Source organism: Capsicum annuum, chromosome 2 (genome assembly GCF_002878395.1).
Source record: "Capsicum annuum cultivar UCD-10X-F1 chromosome 2, UCD10Xv1.1, whole genome shotgun sequence".
NCBI lineage: Eukaryota > Viridiplantae > Streptophyta > Magnoliopsida > Solanales > Solanaceae > Capsicum > Capsicum annuum.
Genome location: NC_061112.1, coordinates 96,367,475 through 96,390,861, shown reverse-complemented (window position 1 = coordinate 96,390,861; position 23,387 = coordinate 96,367,475). Strand labels below are relative to the sequence as shown.

The 23,387-nt window shown below is 30.6% G+C and overlaps 1 long non-coding RNA gene across 1 annotated transcript; it reads right to left on the bottom strand.

Moving 5' to 3' along the window:
- Positions 1 to 21,498: 21,498 nt before the first annotated feature.
- On the bottom strand, positions 21,499 to 21,928 carry LOC124895910. Its single transcript, XR_007052074.1, has 2 exons — positions 21,841 to 21,928; positions 21,499 to 21,758 (listed from the first exon to the last, which is right to left on the bottom strand). It is a non-coding gene; the product is annotated as an uncharacterized LOC124895910 (long non-coding RNA).
- Positions 21,929 to 23,387: the final 1,459 nt, after the last annotated feature.

The window sequence follows — 23,387 nt, the reverse complement described above, 5'->3', positions numbered from 1 at the left end:
TTCAAAATAAAAGGGAAACCAACCAGAGAAGTCTGGTGAAGCTAGTTTTATTGAAGATGACGGTAGTGATGGAGAACTCTTGGTTGTTTCTGATGGTAACTCCAAACTCTATGAGGATTGGATTCCCTATTCAGCTTGTACGTTTCATATGTGTCGCAATCGGGATTAGTTTACAACATATGAAATAATCTCTAAAGGTGCTGTGTTGATGGGAATTAACACACCTTGCAAGATAGTTGGTATTGGAACAATCAAAATTAAGATATTTGATGAGATTGTGAGGACACTTGGTGATGTGTGGTATGTCCTAGACCTGAAGAGAAATTTGTTTCCTTGACTACTCTTGATTCGAACGGATATAGGTACACTGGTGAAGGTGGAGTCTTGAAGGTTACTAAAGGTGCTCTTGTTGTGATGAAGGGACAGAGAAAGTCTGCAAATTTATATATCTTGCAGGGCTCTATGATTATAGGTGATGCAACAGTTTCTACCTCCTCTCTATCAAAAAGTGACGTTTCTAAACTTTGGCATATGCGTCTGGGGCATATGAGTGAAAACAGGATGGCTGAACTAAGCAAGAGAGGGCTTCTTAATGGGCAGAGTATTACCAATTGGAGTTCTGTGAGCGTTGCATTTTTGGAAAACAGAAGAGATTCAGATTCACTAAAGGCATCCACTTAACCAAAGGCATACTTGATTATATTCATTCTGATCTCTGGGTCCTTCTAAAGTACCTTCTAGAAGAGGTGCGAATTACTTGTTGACTATTATGGATGATTATTACAGAAAAGTTTGGTTGTTCTTTCTGAAGCAAAAGAATGATATGTTGCCTACTTTCAAGGAGTGAAAAATTATGATTGAAAAAAAAATAGAGAAGCAGGTAAAATGCCTTCTGACCGATAATGGTTTAGAGTTCTGTTCTAATGAATTTAATGCTTTGTGAAAGTAAAAAAAAATTATGAGGCACCTGACAGTTCGTCATACTTCGCAGCAGAATGGTATGGTTGAATGAATGAATAAGACTATAATGGAGAAGGTGTGTTGTATGCTCTCTAATGCTGGTTTACCCAAGTCTTTTTGGGCTGAAGTTGCTTCCACAGTTTGTCTTTTTATTAACCGCTCTCCCTCAGTCGCGATTGATAAAAAAACTCCACAAGAGGTATGGTCTAGCACTCCTACTAGTTATTATAATTTGAAGATATTTGGATGTCCTGCGTATGCTTATGTTGATAATGGAAAGTTGGAGCCTAGATCTGTCAAGTGCTTATTTATGGGTTATAAGCCTGGTGTAAAGGTTATAAGCTTTGGTGTTCAGAAAACAGAAAGGTTATAATTAGCAGGGATGTTGTGTTTGATGAAACTTCTATGCTTCGGGCTCCCTCCGAATCAGTGTTTCGCCTACAGATGAGCTTAGTGACATGAATCAGCAAAAGTCATTCACCCATATTGAATTGCAAATTGGAGCAAAGTCTACACCAGTGCCTACTTCTTAGTCCAGCCCGGAGATATAGAGTGGTACTATTTCTTCTTCACCATCAGTGACGCCACAATATTCTATTGCTAATGATAGGACTAGAAGAGATATTAGACCTCTTCAAAAGTATGTTGAAGCTGATTTGGTTGCTTATGCATTGAATATAGCAAAAATTATTAATTTTGGTGAAGAACCTTCTTCTAACTCAGAGGTAGTTAGTTGTGATGATTTCGACCGATGGATGATTGCTATGCAGGAGAAAATGGAATCACTTTATAAGAATGGCATATGAGATTTGGTGAGATTTCCTAAAGATAAGAAAGTTGTCCGTTGCAAGTGGGTATTCCAAAAGAAAGAAGGAACATCGGGAGTTGAAGATGCTAGGTACAAAGCAAAACTAGTTGCTAAAGGTTACAGTCAGGTTCTAGGTGTTGACTTCACAGATGTGTTTTCTCCAGTTGTAAAGCATAGTTTGATTCGAGCCTTGCTTGGTATTGTAGACATGCATGATCTTGAGCTTGAGCAGTTGGATGTCAAAACTGCATTCTTACATGAAGAACTTGAGGAGGATATCTATACGTAGCAACCAGAGGGTTTTGTTGTCTCAGGAAAGGAGGACTATGTATGCTTGCAGAAAAAGTCTCTTTATGGCTTAAAGCAGTAGCCCAGGCAGTGGTATAAGATGTTTGACTCTTTTATGACCTCTCATATATTTCGGAGGAGTAGTTATGATTGTTGTGTCTACTTCACAAAGGTAAGTGATGCTCCATTCATATACCTTCTTTTGTATGTTGATGATATGTTGATTGCAGCAAAGGATATAAGAGAGATAATAAAAGTCAAAGCCCATCTCAGCAAGGAGTTTGAGATAAAGGATCTAGGAGCAGCAAAGAAGATTCTTAGCATGAAAATTATGAGGGATAGAGAGAAGTGTAAGTTATACTTAAGTCAAAAAAGACATATTGAAAAAGTGCTTTACAGGTTCAATATGAAAAATGCCAAGCCTGTCAGTACTCCATTGGCAGCTCATTTCAAACTCTCAGCCAATTTATCTCCAAAGACAGATGATGAGCGTGACTATATGTCTCGAGTTCCATACTCTAGTACCGTTGGGTCTTTTATGTATGCGATGGTGTGTTCCCGACCAGATTTATCTTATGTTGTCAGTACAGTTAGAAGATACATGGCAAATCCTGGCAAAGAACATTGGAAAGCAGTTCAGTGGATTTTCATATACTTGCATGGATCTGCTGATGTTTGTTTGCAGTTTGGGCGAAAGAGGAATGGAGTAATCGGGTATGTTGATTCTGATTTTGCAGGAGATCATAATAAAAGGAGGTCCCTTACAGGCTATGTTTTCACCATTGATGGTTGTGCTATTAGTTGAAAAGCTACCTTACAGACTAAGGTTGCCTTGTCAACTACTGAGGTAGAGTATATGTCTATTACAGAGGCTTTCAAGAAAGCTATTTGGTTAAAGGGTTTGTTCGGTGAACTTAGCAAAGACTTATAGATTACTATAATTTTTTGCGATAGTCAGAGTGTTATCTTCCTTACGAAAGATCAGATGCTTCACAAGAGGACAAAGCACATTGATGTTCAGTATCATTTTGTACATAAAATTATTGCTCGTGGTGATATTGTGGTGAGAAAGATTAGTACTCATGATAATTCTGTTGATCTGATGACCAAGACACTGCCAAGTGCCAAGTTTGAGCATTGCTTGGACTTGGTTAGTATTAGCTGTTAAGATGTGCCCTTAGGGGCTTTTATGGAAGAGGTGGATAGTTTGTCTTGAAATGGATTTGGATTCTAAATTAGAATTCGTGTCAAGGTGGAGATTGTTAGAGTTGTGACCCAAATTTTGTTGATTGGGCCCTAAAAGTTTTGCAGTGCGACCCATTATATTTTTGGGCTTAGGACTTATTTGTATGCACATATTATATAAGTGCATTTAGAGGGTTTGTTTTGGGTATTCAGAAATTTTGTCATTCTCCACATTGTACTTTTTCTTCATTATAGTGAAACCTCCTCTGCCTCTGCCCGTGGTTTTTTCCGTAAGGATTTTCACGTAAATCTATGTGTTGTTCTTGTTCTCTTTTACTTATGGTTTGTTTATTTCTGCCCGATTCCTAACATAATGCATGCACGTTTATTCTACCTGAAGGTTTCCACTAACTCAATTGAGTAATTGGTCACATATTAACTCCAAAGAAATAACTCCAAAGTAAATGGAGAATAGTAATGTCATAGGTTACAACAATATTAATACTACAATAGTAAACATAGGCAATAATGTCACTGGAGAACTAACGTCCTAACATGAGTAAAGTGCTCTAGGCAGCACATTTAATGCTCACTTTTAATTCTTATGAGCTAAATTAATACAATAATAATATTAAAATGCTCAAATACACTATCATACCTTACACCAAATATGAAATAAAGGTAATTTTAAATTTTATCTCAAAATTACTTTCCGTATTCCTTCTACGAAATGACTCCTGAAAGCTAGATAAATTACCTTTCGTTGAAGGAAATATGTAAAAGTGAATGGAGAAATATTATTTACTCCTTCGGTCTATTGAGTATCTCGGAATCAAAATGAACCAAGATATGAATAAAGTGACCAAAATAACTCATTCATTTAATTAGTCACCAAAATAAGTTAAATGCATGTAATAATTTATTACGTTTTGTGTTATTATTTTAATGATGTTTTAATGGTAGTGAACAACGTAATATTTTTTATAAAATATAATAAAATCTTATGTTTTATAAATATCTTTTAAAACATAAGAAATTCTTACATTTTACAAAAAAAAATAAAAGAAAAAAGCAATCTTTTTCAAATCAAAGTGCAAGATAGCTTTATGTCAAATTAATTGTAAATTGTAAAATTATTACAATTATAAATTATAATAAATTATTACGTTTTTAATCCAAAAAAAAAAAATACTTCATTTTATCAAATCAAGTACCAGCTAGCCTACATTTTTTGACTTTTTCTTTCGTAAATAGTACTAAAAGTTACTTTGTCTTTAACATATATTTTCATCATCCCTTTATCTTTCTTAATTTCAATCACGAAGGATATCTTCGGAATCGAAAGTTAGAGTTTCTTAATACGACTTATGTAACACAAATCTAGAAAAAAATATAATTTTTATTTAATTTTAATAAAAAGTTAACTATTTATTACACATTTTTTATTTTTTTTGTTAAAGAATAACTTTTTAATACGATTTATGAAAGAAAAAGTCAAAAAAAATGAATCAGGTGGTACTTGATTTGACAAAATGAAACATTATTTAAAAAAAAAATAGTTAAAAACATAATAATTTATTAGAATTATGATAATAATTTATTACAATTCACAAATTATTAATACTTTAGAATTGATTTGACAGAAAGCTAACTTGCACATTGATATGACAAAACGTTGCTTTTGTCTTTTGTCTTTTTTTTTTTTTGGTAAAAACGTAAGAATTTTTTATATTTTTATAAGATAGTTATAAAATATAAGATTTTATTATATTTTTGAAAAAAATATTATATTGTTCACTGCCATTAAAGCATCGTTAAAACAATAACATAATACGTGATAAATTATTGTATTTAACTTATTTTGATAACTAATTAAAGAAATGACTTATTTTAATCATTTTATCTATATCTTGACTTATTTTGATTCCTAAATTTTTATTGAGAGTCGTTGATTAATTATATTATAGTGTAACGTACTATTTTGTTGTTTTGCATTTTCGTATGGAAATATAGCATGCCTAATTTAGTGCAGGAGGTTGGGAGAGGGCCACAAGTTCGTATTGGAATAGGACATTCGACTATTCATTTTTAAGTTGCTTATCCTAAATTAATCTGTTTTCTAAATTAACTTTTACTCCACATTTTATAATTAAATTTTAAATATTTAAAAATTAACAAAAAGTTTATATCCGAAGAAGATCCTTTTCTTTCGGTACAAAGTGACATTCAAACAAAATCGATGAAATTAAAGAAATCTCTCATGATTAAAACATTTTATGTACGTTTTCTTAACTAGTGTGTTGATAGGTGGGCTCTATTGAGTTGGTACTTCCTTTAAGAAAAAATTTATTAGAGATTTATTTTATTAAATTAGTTTTATTAATTATGTTTTGAAAATATAAATTTAAGCATTTTCACTTTATTTAATCATTTAATGATAAGAATAATATTAAAAAATAAAATAATATTTTCTTGATTTCATAAAAGAAACAACTAAATTGAAACAAATACTTTTAGTAAATTATTTTAAAAGATAGAGAATAACTACTTAATTAAACACTCGAACTTAAACTTTCTTTAAGAACCCACATGCTCTAATAACTATAACTAATTTATGGTCACTGTATCACAGCCTCATCTAACTTTGATTTCAAGTTGCTTGATTGTTGACTGGTTGTTAGTTTGGTAGAACTCCTTACATTCATTTTTATTTATCATACTTTAACTTCATATATTTATTTAAAATATAATTAATAATATAATTATTTTATTATAGTACCCTTATCAAATAATGTTTACATTATATTTTGAAATGAATTTAGAGAAAAAACGATCAATGTTAAATGTAAAATAGAAAAAACAAGTTGTAAAAATGAAAAGTAAAAATAGAAATTCAATTAAGAAATCAAGGACAAGTAAAAGCGAACGGTGAGAGTATAAAGTTTAGAAATAAAGATAAATTGGAAGGAGTCTTGTTTCAATTCATACTATTTTTTTTTATCGTTCAATGTCTGAAAATTGTACAGTAACACGATTGAATTTGAATTAACACATTATAGAATTTATTTTAAGAGATTGTATTTGCAACAGAATTTTATCATTTTCCAAAATTTAAAACCAAAATCTCTAATTAAAAATGAAGGGCACTTCAATTTGTTATTCTTAAGTTTATGTTTCAATAAATTTTGAAACAAATACATTGGTTAAAGATTTTTAGAGTTATGTTTCAATTAATTTTGAAACAAATGTGTTTGTTCGCAACAAATTTTAAATTCATGGAAAATAAATTTTAACCACAAACAAAAATATGAAAAAACAAGAATTTTTTTTTATTGATAAATGATTGTGGTTACAAATCTGTTCCTCCATTGATTCTTCTCTCTTGATTTTCTCCGTAATTCGAGGGCCGTTAGTGGCTTATTCTCGAACATAGGATGATCTCTTTATGAATATCCCATGATTTTGTGGGATATTGAAGATCCTGATCTTTTTACGAATACCCATCAGCTTATGGGATATTCAAAATGCATGTTTCAGAGAACATGTTACCCTTTAAATAGGCGAGATTTAGGATAAATTAGCCTTCTAGAACTCTAACAGAATTTGAATTCTTATTGAAGAGTCCACAAATTTTAGATTTCTACGAATGCCCCCTACTTCAAGACTTGTCGAAGTGTAGATTTGATGACGAGTCTTGAAGTACCAATAGAGCTTCCATCTTTATGCGGTGGCTACAGATTTGCAGATCTGATTTATGAGAGAAGAGATAAAGGGCAGATTTGATCCCACTAGGCGGACCAATTTGTTTGCAACATAATTTAAATTCATGAAAAATAAATTTTAACCACAAACAAAAATATGAAGAAACAAGAATTTTTTATTAATAAACGAGGTGGTTACAAATCTGTTCCTCCCTTGATTCTTCTCTCTTGATTTAAATATGCAAATCTATAGCCGCAAGATTGTAAAGATGGAAGCGGTACTTTAAGACTCGTCTTTGAATTTCATCAAGTCTACACTCCGACAAGCCTTCAAGCAGGGACTATTTGTAGACATTGAAATTTTGTGGACTCTACAAAAATAGTTCAATTTTGGTTAGAGTTCTCGAGGCTACTTTACCCTAAATCTAGCTTGATTGCTACTCAACCTAAACCCTAAATTATGCATATATAAAGGGGGCAAATATCCCTTTAAAGAGGCATCTTCAGTATCCCAAAAATTCACGGGATATTCACAAAGAGATCAAAGATCTGAAAAGTCTCAATAAATTCATGGGATATTCATAAAGATCAAAACTCTCTCTTCTTGATAATCAAATACCTTAAGAAGACAAACCCTCATTTCATGGAGATCAAATCTAAATGTTCCTAAGTTCGAGAAATATGTCACTAATGACCCTCGAATTACAGAGAAATTCATATCCAAATCTTTATACATTCGAAAAATATGCTACTGGCGGTGCTCGAATTACAGAGAAAATCAAGAGAGAAGAATCAAGAGAGGAACAGATTTGTGCCCATATTCTTGATCAATAAAATTATTATTTCTTCGTATTTTTATTTGTGGTTGAAGTTTATTTTTCATGAATTAAATTATGTTGAAAACAAAATGCATTAGTTAAAAGTTTTGAGTGACAAAGAACATGAATTTGATAAATTCATTCTTCTTTAAGTTTTACATTTTAGGTTCTTGAAAGAAAGTTATCTTTTATTTTAAAATATTCATGAACCTATTAACTATTACTTAATTAATATTCTTCTCTTACATGAAACTTCTATCCTATAAACAGTGTTTTTTTTTTTTTTTTGAAAAGATAAGTACTCAAAAAATACTTTTCCCTTGAAAAAATATTTGAGAGACATTGATCAAATGGTGAGATCACTAATTCAAGAATCGAGGAGCAACATTCTTGAATGCTACTTGTTTTGTGGCTTAGTTGGATCCCAAAGATAGAGTTGTTACTAATTCTTCCATTTGCTCGTGGGAGAGACTCCAACTATCTTCAAGAAGCGTATTATCATGCTTCTAAGCCAAGCAAGTTTGATTTTAAATTTCTTGTATAATTAGCATTGTTTTCTAACAATTTGAAGATAGTTGTTTGTCTCTATGACTTCTACATCAATATCGAATAGTATTTCATCTTTTCCTAATCCTAATTTCAAAATATTTGATGGCAAGACTTTCGTAGATAGCGCAAAAAGATGAAAATTTTTTTAAAACGATTAAAGTTGGCGTATGTTCTTGAAGATTCATATTCTAATGCTCCTGGTTCTGAGGTAGCATCTGACGAGGCTACTTTTATTAAAGAACAAATTGTCAAGTGGCAATATGATAATTATTTGTGCAAGAATTATATTCTTGGAGGAATGTCCAAAAAATATTATGATCAATATTATGTAAAATGAAAATTTGCTAAGGAGATTTGGGACACTCTTCAAGAGGCGAGTTCTAAAAGAAATTGTTTCAAATTATATGGAGTTCAAAATGATTGATGACAAGTCAACCACTGAACAAGTACAAGAATTTTAACTCATAGCTAATAAAATTGCTATATCTGAAATTGCTCTTAATGAAAACATCCATGTTGGTGCTATTGTATCAAAACTTCCTCCATCTTGAAAAGAGAATAGAAGCAAACTCTTACACAAAAAGAAAGATTTGACTCTTGAACAATTGTTGCAACACTTGCAAATTGAACAAGAGACACGATATCGTGACAGTAATATTTTGAAGGAACCTATCATGAAAGCTCATATGGTTGAAGAAAATTCAATCAAGAAGGAAGCTGAAAGCAAGAATCTCTTAATAGCAAAGAAGACTAAAAATTTCAAGCATAATGATGCCAATTTTAAATCTGGTGAATGCTATCATTGTCACAAAATTGATCACTATGCGCGTGATTGTAGAATTCTCAAAGCCGAAAAGAAGAAAGAAAAGGTAAATAAAAATAAAAAAAATAATCTTATGGCAATGGTCACAGAAGCATTTGTAGTGAAAGATCAAATGAAATGGTGGATAGATACCGGTGCAACTCTTCACATATCAGGTAACCGAAATTCTTTCAAAACCTATGAATTAGTGGAGGACAGTAAAATTTTATATATGGAAAACTCCTCCTCTGCTAAAGTTGTGGGAAAAGGAACTGTTGAACTAAAATTTACTTTTGAAAAGATAGTTACATTGATGGACGCATTGCATGTTCCTGATATTCGAAAGAACTTGGTGCCGGATATTTTTTCTCGAAGCATGATTTTAAAATGATTTTTTAGCCAGACAAGTTTATTTTATCTAAAAATGACATGTTTGTTGGAAAAGGTTATGTTGTAAATAGAATATTTAAACTCAATATTGAAAATAAAAATATTTCTGCTTATCTTGTGGATTCTTTGGACTTATGGCATGAACATCTTGGTTATTTGAATGTTAGATTCATCCAACTTATGGTGAATAATGGATTAATCAAAGACTGTGAAAAGAATCATACTACTAAATATCTTACTTCTAGTAAATACAAGATTACAAAGAAGCCATTTAAGACAGTTGAAAGGACTTCCACACTTTTGCAATTAATCTATACTGATGTTTGTGAGATGAATTATTTGTCACCTCATGAAAAGAGGTATTGTAATACCCCGGGAGTATACCCTGGACGCCACACGGTGCTTACGATCACAAATGACCACAAGTTAATGAGTTGGTACCTGCTGTGAGCACTGAATAAAATTGATAACAATGACACGTGCGAAAATTAATTGAAAAATGCCATAAGGTTTTAAGTTCTGAAAATGATACAACTAAATCCACAAAATTGAAACATATGCAGAAATATTAAAATCTGACTGATAGAACTGACATACTAACTGACTGTCTGAAGTGTCTGAAAGCCTCTAAACTGACTGAGGAGTGATGGGATAAGCACCCAACTAACTCTAACTGACTAACTAAAAGAAAATACTGAAAGAAACATAATAGGTCCTCGAAACACAAGGACTCACCACTGTTGTTGTTGTGATAAGATGAACAGTCTAGGCGCGTTTAGGAAAGTATGCGTCTGAACCTATGATATTAGACATCATAGCGCAAGAAATGAGTATGCGGTTAGCACTTTGAATGTACTGGTACATAAGATGAGGTTAGGTTGAAATGTATGGGTTTATCTGCATGAGATAGTAACTAATTGAATGACATGAGGTAACTGAATATGAGTACATAAGAAACTAAAATACTAAGAATACAAGACCAAGCCTATCATATATTTGAAATAATCTGTAAAACTAAAATACCAAAATCTGGTAACTGAATACTGATAAATTGTATGCTATGGTAAAATAAAATGAACTAAATTCTGTACTGAGTACTAAAACTAAAATTGTGGGAGGTATCATCTAACCGACATACCCTAAATCTGAGCTGATAAGGGTCCAACCTGTGACCCCAGTTGGAAGGGTGCTAGTACCGTGCCACGGGTACAAAACAATAATTGTGGAGTCAATCCTAAACTGACGGGTGACCCCTGAGATCAGTCCTAAGCTGGCGTGTCATCCCTGAGAGAATGTCAGTCCTAAACTGGCGGGTGACATCCCTTAATCCTATGCTGCTACGCAGTTCTGAAATATAGGGACTGCTACTAAGGATCCAGTCCTACCTAGTGGGTGAGCCCTCGTCCCTAGGTTCGCTCGATGCTAAATCATACTCTCAACTGAACTGGCACTGATTACTGAACTGATCTAAGTTTACTGGCATGATAACTGGCTGACCTGACAATGCTCATAAGTGTCTGAAACCATTCTGAAAATAGTGAGACTAAGTAAAAAGCTAAATTTTGGGTATTCATAACCCCCAAGACTCGATAGAAATAACAATAAGACTACATGAAAACTTTGAAACCATAGAGGGGAATCCTTGTTCAACATTCAACACTTAGGCATTTCATCAAACACATGAGGGTCATAAGTTGAAGAATGGGAATAGTTAAATTATGTGATAATAACATAATTCCAATACTAAAATAATGGTTTTAGGGTGTAACATGCGTAAATCACCATCCAAACGTACCAAGGGCAAATTCCAACGAAAACACATGGTAAACATAATTGAAATCAAAGTTCATAATAGCTTCTTGAAGAGAACTCATATTAACATGTAAAAATCATGGCTTTAAAATTGAAAATAGATTCTTGGACTCCATGGGTGAAAAGGACCTATGAATGAACATCGCAATACCTTAATTGAAGAATTCGTGAAGATTCCTAATGGTTTTCTTGAAAATTAAGTTTGAATTTCCTTGATTCTTTTGGGGAGGAGGCAAGGGCTTGTTCTTGAGAGAGATGCCTTATTGTGAAAGGATTTTGTGAAATAGGATAGCAAATTATACTTCTGGGACCCTAAATCTTGAGTTATGGACCAAATGGGTAAAGGAAAAAGACCCAATTGCCCTTGCAAAAATGGAAACAGAAGCTGGAAAAATAAGGGGCGGGCGATGAGTCAGGCGTCGCATGCTCTAGACCGACGATCTAAGCCCCGCACCGTGGGCTCTACCGCGGGCACCCCTAGCAGTGCACTGGAGGGCGTGCCGCGAGCTTATCCCGGTTCTGCTACTGTTTTGGACTTCTAAACATGCTCTTACGCTCTTCCAAAAATTTTAAAACTCACCCGAGATGTACCTTTGACATCCCCGATCACGAATCAACTTAAACATTAACTTTCTAATCTCGAAAAGATTGAAAATAAAATCATCAAAGTTTAGGAGCTTTAGAAATGACTAAGTCCTAACACTAAGTGAAATTTTCTAACTCTTGGACCCCTTTTACATACAATAGTAAGTTGGATTGAGCTAAGACCTTCAGGGGTCTTACAGGTATTTTAGCACTTTCATTAGTGACTACTCAAGATATACGTATGTCTTTCCATTGAAATAAAATATGAGATATTTGAGACTTTTAAAACATATAAAACTAAGGTTGAAAATAAATGGACTTTGAAAATTAAATCAATTGGGTCTGATATAGGTGAAGAGTACTTAATGTCAGATTTTATTAATTTTTGTAAAAAATAAGGCATTGAAAAATAATTGACCATGTTCTATACACCACAACAAAATGGTGTACCAAAAAAAAATAGGACTTTCATAAAAATGATTAATTCTATGCTTTATGGATCTGGTATGTCTGAAAATATGTGGACTGAAGCCTTACTTTCAGCAGGTCATATTTTGAATAGAATTACTTTCAGAAATCATGATGCATCTCTATATGAACTTTGGAATTTTTGAAAGTCAAATTTAAATTATTTTAAAGTATGGGGTTGCTTGGCTCATGTTCGATTACCAGATCAACATTTGACTAAGATTGGCTATAAAGGAGTAGATTGTGTGTTTAGTGGTTATTCACAGATCAGTAAAGCTTATAGATTTTTAAATCTTGAGACCCCAAGCCCTCACACAATACTGAATCTTTGCATGCTAATTTTTTTTGAGCATATATTTCTCAAGAAAAGATTCTTTTGAACAAGATACAAGTTCTTCAATTTCTCCTCTTCAAAGAAAAAATAGTTGAGCCCTTAAAAGAAAGACAACCAAGATGTAGTTCAAGATCAACCAAATCAAAGGACTTTGGACCCGATTTTCAAGCTTATTTGGTTAAAAAAAAAAGTTCTGATGAAGCTATGTATTTACATGATGCTCCTTTTTAACGTGAATCTACTGATGATGAAATGCATTCTATCCTATCAAATAATACATGGATTTTATCAGATCTTCCTCCTGGATGTAAATCAATTGGTTGCCGATGGATTTTTAGAAAGAAAATAAAATCTAATGGTATTTTGGATAAGTACAAAGCTCGCTTAGTAGCTAAAGATTTTACTCAATTAAAAGATATTGATTATTTTGATACTTTTTCACCTGTAGCTCGGATGACCTCTATTCGTCTCTTGATTGCTTTAGCAACAATTCATGGTCTTGTGATTCATCAGATGGATGTGAAGACTATATTCCTAAATGGAGATCTACATAAAGAAGTTTACATGAAACAACCAGAAGAATTTGTCATTCCTGGTCAAGAACGTAAAATTTCTAAGCTTCTTAAATCTCTTTATGGATTAAAACAAAATCCAAAGCGATGGCACGAGAAATTTAGAAAAGGTATAATTTCTAATAGCTACTTAATCAATGGTGGAGATATCTGCATATTTAGTAAATATCAAAAAAATCCTTGTGTTATGATATGTCCTTATGTAGATGACATATTGATCTTGGGAACTGATATTGAAAGAGTCAAAGAAACAAAATCTGTTCTAGCTTCTCAGTTTGAAATGAAAGATCTTGGAGAAGCTGATGTAATTTTAGGCATCAAAATTGTAAGATCAACAAATGTTTTGACTCTTACTTAATCAAATTATATTGAGAAGGTTCTGAAGAGATTTGGTCATTTTGACGACAACTGCTACACTATTTAATCCTAGCATCAAACTAGTGCGAACTCTGGTGATATTCTTGATCAATTGACATATTCTCAAATTGTTGGGAGTCTTATGTATGCCATGTATTATACCAGGCTAGATAATGGTTATGCAGTAGAAACTTTAAGCAAGTTTACTAGTAGCCGTAGAGTTGAGCATTAAATGCTTTAATTCGTGTTTTAAGATATCTGAAGGGTACAATTAATGTTGGCCTACATTATTCTACTTATTCAATAGTTCTTGAAGGCTATAGTGATGGTACTTGAAATTCTGATCTGAATGACTCTAAATCTATTACTGCTTAGATTTTCACTTTGATTGGAGCAGCAATATCTTGGAGATCAAAGAAGCATACATGTATTAATCACTCAATCATGGAGTCAAAATTTATCGCTATGTCTTTTGCTGGAAAAGAAGTTGATTGGCTGTGGAGTATGCCGATAGATATTCCATTATGGGGTAAGCCAATACCACCTTTGACTATTTATTATGATAGCAAAAGTTGCTATATTTTGGGCTTCAAGTGATTGTTACAATGGCAAGTCAAGGCAAGTTCGTCTCAAACACAATCAAGTGAGAAGATTGTTGGGTTTGAAATCGAAAGGGCGTCATGCAAAAGCTATTAATTACAAACCATTGAACGATAATCCAGATGACAAAGAAAAAAAATAATAAAACAACATATTATTGATACGATTTGGTCGAACAACCTACATATTAAAAACTAATATTTGAAAAAATATAAATCTATGGGAGAACCAGACTCTTTTAATGACTACATTGTGGATGCTCTTGTGTTATTGTATGAGAAGGGTCTTCTATTTATAGATGTCCAAAACCTTTCCCCCAACAAAGAGGTTTGCCAAATATGAAAAAGATGTATATTTTCCTTTAAGAAAAGGAAAACTTAAATTTAGTAAGAAAATCAGAAAAAAAAACCTAACAAATCTTCCCCTTTTGGCTTGATTTTCTCCACTCGATCCCCCTTCTTCACATGCATGAACTTCATTTTCACAAAATCTTCATCACTACTGCTTGCCGTGGTTAAAAATAAGGTTTAAAATATCATAGTTAAAAAATAGTTTAAACGTAATATTTTATTTTTATTTTTAAAGATGCAGCAACAAGAATATTGAAAATATGGTTGAAACTTGTTCTCAACATGTAGTTCGATAAAAATCCTCATTATCATTAAATTGGTTGCAAATTGGTTTGAACCGTCATGAACTTGTCTTCAACCTCGTTTCACCAAACCGCTGAACCTTTGAACCGTAAGCTCTGATACCATTTGTTGGGTTCGAAATCGAGAGGGCATCATGCAAAAGCTATTAATTGTAAACCATTGAATGATAATCCAGATGACAAAGAAAAACAAACCAAAATGACATATTATTGATATGATTTGATCGAACGACCTACATATTAAAAATAATATTTGAAAAAAATAAATCTATGGGAGAAATCTCTCCCTAAACCAGACTCTTTTAATGACTACATTGTAGATGCTCGTGTTATTAAATGAGAAGGAGGTCTTCTATTTATAGATGTCCAAAATCTTTCCTCCAACAAAGAAGTTTGTCAAATATGGAAAAAATTTATATTTTTCTTTAAGGAAAAATAAAAGTAATTATGGTATTACTTTTATTTTCCTTCTAAGAAAAGTAAAACTTAAATTTAATAAGAAAATCAGGGCAAAAACCCTAACAAAGATTATTGGAGGATGGCATAATATCGCTTCAATATGTGAAGTCCAAACTCAGTTTAGCAGATTCTTTGTCTAAAGGGCTAGGCAATGAATTGGTGGTACAAACTTGCAATGGGATGGGAATAAAGCCTGTTGTAGATTGATTGTACTTTACGTAACCCCACATAATGATGTAATCTTGGGTTTAAAGGGAAAAATAAGTAAAGTTACAAATGTGAAGCACATCAATAAAATTTTCTTTTTCCCTAGAGAGTGAGTAGATGTGCATAAGTTGAGATTTTTTCTCTTGATAAATCTATAAGATCAATCTCTATTGGAGTAAATAATAACACTCTTGATAGATTTAACAGTATTCCTAACAAAAGAGAAGAATGAGATTATATTCTCTTAATAAGTCTATATACCTATTTCAGTTGGAGTGTGTAGAAACACTATTGATAGATTTACTGATACTTTGTTGTAAAGGAGGATGAGAGTTATTTCTCTTAATGAAATTCATAGACTATTTAGTCGGAGTATATAAAGTTACTTTTGATGAATTTACTGCAGGCCGCTTCAATAAGATTTTAACAGGAAAATCTTAAATCACTTAGCTAAAAGGATTCAGGACACATAGTCGTAAAGTGTCAAAAGATTTTGATTTTCACCAAAAAATAGTAATATGCATGAAGTATTTTTCTACGTCATTCAATGAACTACTTAGTTCAAGATTTGTTCACTAAGTAATCAATGATTTAGAAAGTATTCACTAGTAAATGGTTCAAGTCCAAAAGACGCCATTATTGATGCATGTTGTTAGATTAATATCTCAAATGAATTTTATTTTTTAAAGATAAAATTTCTTGAAACAAGTGGGAGATTGTTATTGTTAAGTTTATGTTTTAATAAATTTTGAAACAAATATATCGGTTAAAGATTTTTAGAGTTATATTTCAATTAATTTTGAAATAAGTGCATCAGTTAAAAGTTTTGAGTTACAAAGAACATGAATTCGACAAATTCATTCTTCTTTAAGTTTTACGTTTTAGGTTCTTGAAAGAAAGTTATCTTTTGTGTTAAAATATTCATGAACCTATGAATTGTTACTTAATTAATATTCTTCTCTTACATGAAACTTCTATCCCATAGATAGTGTATCTTTTGTTTGAAAAGACAAGTACTCAAAAAATACTTTCCTCTTGAAAAAATATTTGAGAACATTGATCAAATGGTGAGATCACCAATTCAAGAATAGAAGAGCAATATTCTTGAATGTTACTTGTTTTGTGGTTTAGTTGAATCCCGAAGATAGAGTTGTTACTAATTCTTTCGTTTGCTCGTGGGAGAGACTCTAACAATCTTCAAGAAGCGTATTATCGTGTTTCTAAGTCAAACAAATTTTATTTTAAATTTCTTATACAATTATCATTATTGTTTTAACACAATCAATATTGATTCCTCCTTCATCCTTAATCTGATGCTCTCTCCTTAGCTAAACAGTAGTTTATAATTTATATTCTGCTCATCATACAATAAGTTATTTGATAGTTTTTCAAAGGCCAGTGAGTCGAACGTTTAGTGAGATTGTTGAAATTATATATTTTGATGTGGCTTTAGAATATTCTACAAGTTCTATTATTTTTCGATAACAAGTACAAATATATTTTTAACATATTTATTTTAAAGCAAGATGGTTACCAATATATATTTTTTGAGCTAAAAGAAGGTACGAAGTTAGAATGTCGATTACTGGATCAATCGGATTCAATGATTTTGATTTTAATTTTAAATTAATCTTAAAAAATTAATGAATATTTATGAATTATTAATTTAGAATCCAATAACTTTAGATTTTTTATACCATAATGAGATAGAAAAAGATCGTCTATAAAATTTGCTAATCTCAACTTATATATGGAATAAATAACATTAAACTGTGTTTTTTCCTTCAAATAAGTTAGTCTTTAAAATATGCTTTTCAAGTTGTCTAATCTTGAAGTTTTGTCTTTGAAAATCGAATTTATACTTAGTAGGCGTTTGATCGTGAAAACTAAAAAGTTTTGGAGCTGGAGTTGGAGTTGAAGTTGTGTTTAACCATGTTTTTTTAGATTTTTTTTTAGACTTTTGAAAAGACTTTTTTAAATATAATTTTATAACCCAACTTTTAAAAACTATCAAAATCACTCAATTTAACTAATTACCTACAAGATGCAATCAAATGTGAGAGAAGACAATAATGTTGCCTTTGTTGTTGGTATTGCATAAAGAGTCGCAAGAATGGACGGATTAATGTTTTGTTGTAACATGAGAAGATTTTGATGAAGAAGAAAAAAATTGAAGTTGCCTTCAATTTTGAGGTCTTTTATCGATGAAAGTAGGAAGAAGTGGGTAATGTGGTAGTTAACTACGGTTGTTGGATGAAACTAATAGGGTGTTTTTGTAAAAATAAAAAAGGGAGTCATTTGTAATAATAAATAAAATTGAAATTAAAGTTGGAAAAGGTGAAAACAAGTTTACTTGTTTTCATTTTTCCAAAAATAATTTAAAATTGAATTTGAAATTCGCATGATCAGACACCAAAATTTTCACTAAAGTGAAATACTTTAAAAAAAAATAAAAAATTTTGGCCAAACAGGTCCTAGTGAGTCATAAGTTTTTTAGACATTAAAGACCTATTCGGACATAACTTGTGGATTATTATGATAACACAAATATAAGCTTATGTCTGAGGAAAAAATCATTTGTTCTGAGAGGCATTTATTAAAGATCAATACAAGTTAAATATCAAAAGTTTAAATTACTCCTAACTAATTCACCATTTTAGTAGAAAATGATTTTTCAAGAATAATTAATATTCATAACCAAATAAGAGAAAGTAATCACGTACTTTGACTCAAGAGTGTTATTTCCAGAGTGGCAAACGGGCGGATTAGATTGGATTTGGACGGGTTAAATATGAATTGAGTAAAAATGGTTTAGATTGCAATCCATACATATAAATATGGGTAAATATAGATTTGGTCAAATATGGATTAGGTAAAAATGGTTTCAACCCACTTTAACTCCTAAGTCAAAAACTTAAAACTTTTATATCATATCAACTTGACTTTTTTTTCATTTCTTTTTTTTTTTAGTTTTTTCTTTTTAATTTTTTTTGTCTCTCTTCTAGATGTAGTCTTTAGTTTTCTTTTTTCATTTTTTTGTTATTTCTTTTTTTTCCCTCTCTTCTATCTCTACCCTCTGCCCTTTGTTTCTCTTTCTTTTTTCTTTTTCTTTTTAGTCTCCTATATTTTCTATTTTTTGTTTTTTTTGTTTTTACTTCTTTCTCATTTTTTTTGTTGTATTTTATGTTTTATATTTTTTTATTTTTGAAAAATATATTTAAGTCGAGTACAAATTATGGATGATGACTAAAATATCGTAACCACTCAGTATATTTGTTTTCACCATCATTTTTTTCTTTTTCCTTTTCTCCTTTTTCATTATTTTTTCTTTTTGATTTTTTTTGTATTTTTTTTCTTCAATTCTTTCTTTACGCTTTTTTCTCTCTTCTATCTCTAACTTCTACCTCTCTTTCTACTTTTTTTTTTCTATTTTTGGTTTTTTTTTTAATGATAAAAAAAATTCCATAAGCGTATATTGATTTATATTCGCTCAACATTTATAATTCGAGGGCTATGTGGATCCTCAACCATATATATTTTAGTCTCAAGAAAATACAATTAATTCATATACTTTTTTTTATTTTTCATTCGGGCGTTGCAGGGCCCATTAAGGTGGCAGCGCTCCCAATAGAGTTTTTTCCATAACCAGGGTCATACTCTCGACCTCTGGTTAAGGGTGGAGTAGCTTCATCCACTGCACCACAACTCATGTTGATTTTAATTCATAGTATTTGTATATAAATACAAATGATAAATTGCATATACTGACAACTAAGCTATTCAAATACAAATAATAAATTATTTGAAATATATAGTATGATACAAATAAAGTTAAAGTAAAAAATATATAAAATGCAATGACCAAAAAAAAAGATGAGGAAAAGAAAATAAAAAAATAAGAAAAATGACAAAAATTACGAACCTAGAATGAAAAAGGGGGAAACGGAAATACAAAAAAAAATGCAAGGAAATAAAATTGAAAAAGAAAAAAATGATGAAAAAGAAGAAAGAAAAAAAGTGTAAGAAACGAGTAAAAAATAAGTGGAAAAAATGAAAAAGAAAAAAAAAGTAAATTAAAGGAAAAAAGAAAGAAAAAGAAAAAAAAAGAAAAAAAAATAGAAAAAAATAATAATAAAGAAGTGAGACTATGAATTATATTTAATTAATAAGAGATGTTATGAATTAGATAGGTAAAATGGGATAATTAGAAGCTTATATTTATTAACCCATGTAGGTCTCAAGCGAATACGAATGATGAAATAAGAATGAGAAAGGGGAAAGCGAAAAAAAAAAAAGAATACAAAGAAAAAAGAAATAAAAATAAAAAAATAAAAAATAGATGAAAAAATGAGAAAGAAAAAAAATTATAAAAAAATGAGTAAAAAAATGAAAACGAAAATGAAAAAGAAAAAAAGTAAATTAAAGGAAAAAAGAAAGAAAAAAAGAAGAAGAAAAAAAAATTGAAACTTTAAGCATAGGTGAGTGATCTCCGTGTTTAAATGGGTACCCATATTTTACCCATTTTGTTTATATTTGTATGAGCTTTTAAAATGAGCTGAAATCCATATTTACCTATTTGAAATATGAGTGAACCAATTCACTAAATATGGATTAAATGGACTCTTTTCACAAATATAAACTGAAAATGCCACCCTAGACTTATTTCTTATCTCATCAATTAAGCAATCACTTAGAATTTAAAAATTTATAATTTTTAAATCCTGATTAATTTTTGACAATTGTATGGGATTAGTTCTTAACTTGATATGACTATAGATCGTTTAAATAATGATTTCAATTAGGGGGAAAACAAGCTTCTAATCAAAGAATTGGAGGAAGTATTCCCTGTTACATTTTATTTGTCTCTATATTATAAATAAATATTTTATTTTATTTATTTATTTTAGTAAATTTAAAAACTTTTATTACTTTTTTTTTAGATTTCTTTTAGTATGAAATAACTATATACAATAGTAAAAATTAAATTAAAATTTTAAAACATTATTAATAAAATTAGATTTATAAAGTGAATCTCTAATTAATTTATTTTTATAAGGAATAATAATATGAACAGGCAGAGTAGAAGAAATTTGCATTCACAATACTCCCTCATTTCCTTTTCACCTGTCCACTATATTAACAAAAATCTAATAATATTTATTCAGTTTAAAAAAAGTAATGAATAACTTATTACTCCTCCTATTTCATTTAGTTGTCCCTTGTTGATTTGACTTGACACTCTTTATTAAAAAAATAAAAAATTAGGAGTCTATTTTACTATATTAATCTTATTAATTATATTTTGAAAATATAAATTTGAGCATTATAGACTTTATATAGTCATTTAATGATAGAGATAGTACTGAAAGAACATGATAAATTGTTCTTGATTTCATAATTTGAACAACTAAATTAAACAAATGTTTTTTAATAAAAGGATCAAGTAAAACGAAATTAAAAGGATACGTATTTAAAAAGTTGAATCAAACAATTAATTACAATTTTTTTAAATGATAAAACTTTAAAGAATATTTAATTTTAAGAGGTGTTGGGATTGACTTCTTTTAATTAATTTATATGTCAAGAGTTAAAAAGCAACCAATTTTTGAATACATTCACGGGATGAAACTTATGCAGAAATGAAAGCTAAAGGGGAAGAAATTTAAGAAAGTTACCATAGAAAGGAACTCCCTAACACTAAAAAGTGTCTGGGGAGCTAGTTGAGCAGATTGAGGACATAAGAGAAAAGCTTCATAGAACTCAAGCACAGATTCAACATACTTTCCAGGAAGAAAACACAGTAGCAGATGCATTAGCTAATGAAATAATCTACTCACAAATCTCTACAGACTATCATGATTTCTATGAGTTACCAGTAGCAGTCAGGAAATATATCAACATGGACAGAACTCAAATCCCCAATCTGATGATCCAGACAAAGAAGATTAACATTCAAACATAACAACAACATGCATACAAATAAAAGACATTCACAGAGTTCAACGAAAAGCAGGTGGTCCCGAAATATTACAAGTATATAAGAAGTAAACAAGGACACAGAAATAATTGTTTTTGTCATAAAGACAACTACTCTATCGTGTTGATACTAGCTAGATTCCCCAGCTCCCAAAAATCTTCACCAAAAATAGGGACAGATGGAGCTTTCCTTACCAGCAGCTCAACTTTCTCAGGGACTAGGAGACAACATCATCTGCAGAGCATAAGCAACGACATCAGTAGAGGGAGTACAGAAATACAAACAATGAAAAAAGAAGGAGGAAGTGGATGCTTACAACGCAAAGAGAAGAGGAACATGAATTATCGATTTCAATCGGAGAGGAACATTGAGCTGAGGCAACGAAAATCGAAACAAGTGAAGAGTACTGAATACTCTTGGCCATCAGTGCCTGTTATTTATTTTTTTGGAAATTCTTCACCTCTCCTTCGATGGATCGGGTCGGTTTTTGGACCTGGATTAGTATACATAATTGGGCCTTAATTGTTTTTGAATTTATATTTATAAATAAAATGGTCCAACAATGGATCTAGAATTTAATTGTAAAAATATTAGTATAAATAACGTAAATACCAACCTTTTTGGAAGTAATTGCACTCTCTCCCACTTTTTAAATTACTTTACTCTCTCTCCCTATTAATATACATAACATAGCTGACATATACATACCATTCTGTGTATATGTTGGGATTTTTGTAATATATTTAGAGAGTTGGGATTTTTTGTAATATTGCAAACATAAATTGTATATTTGTGTAATTTTTTGAAAAAATTAACCAGAATGTGTTATAAAACTAATAAGTGTACTACTCTAGAAATTACTTCCACTACTTGTCTCCATTATTCCTCTTCAGTATGAAGATAACCTCTATCATTCATGACCATTATTCTTGTGACCTTACGAATCCATAAACTCCTCCATCATGTTAATAGTTAATGTCATGTTTATGACAACATTTTGCATACCTCTATATGACACTATAAATAGAGGCATAAGAGTTCATAATGTATACACTTGTATCTTTGATATTTGGAAGTATGAAAAATTCCCATCTCTTATCTTCTCTCAATATTTTTATCTATTTTATTGTTCATAATATTCATCTTTTAACTTAGTTTTAAAATACGTTATCAGCATGAATCTCTAACCAATTGAGATTACTTGCTTTTAGTAAGGACTATTCTATTTCATAAGAAAATTGAGTATGTCCAGTTAAGTTAGTCATGGACAAAGTAAGTCTCTTCTCAATTTCACCATCATGTGTACATAAAGCTTAATTTTTCTTCTCAAAGAAGACTGAAGATATGTAATTTTCATATCTATGTGTTAAATATATATTAAACCTCTAGATGTCTACTGATTCAACATTACTTGTTAGTATAGTATAAGATTGTAAGTTCATAAAACTAATTTATTTTCACATAGCAAATAGTGATTTTTCATTGTTGTTTAATATTTCATTAGTATATGATATCAGTATTAAAAGTTTGAATTTTTCCATCTCTACTTAAAGGTAAAAAAAATGAGTCAAAGTTGTTCATTTTCTTACAAACCATAATGTGTTACTAAATAAGGGACTTAATCGAAACACAAAAATTCGGACTAAGTTGTATATATTCTACTACTTCATATAATAGAAACTATTATGTATGTTATTTGGGAATAATAAGTATCGAGTTGTTAGTATTTTGTACATGCTTACTTTTTCTATACTTTTAACTACAAAAGACTACGACATACAATTTAGTAGTCAAATGATGTTTGAGCAGAATCCATCAAGATTTAAAGTTTGTTTTCTTTTGAATTTTCTTTATATTGTTTTT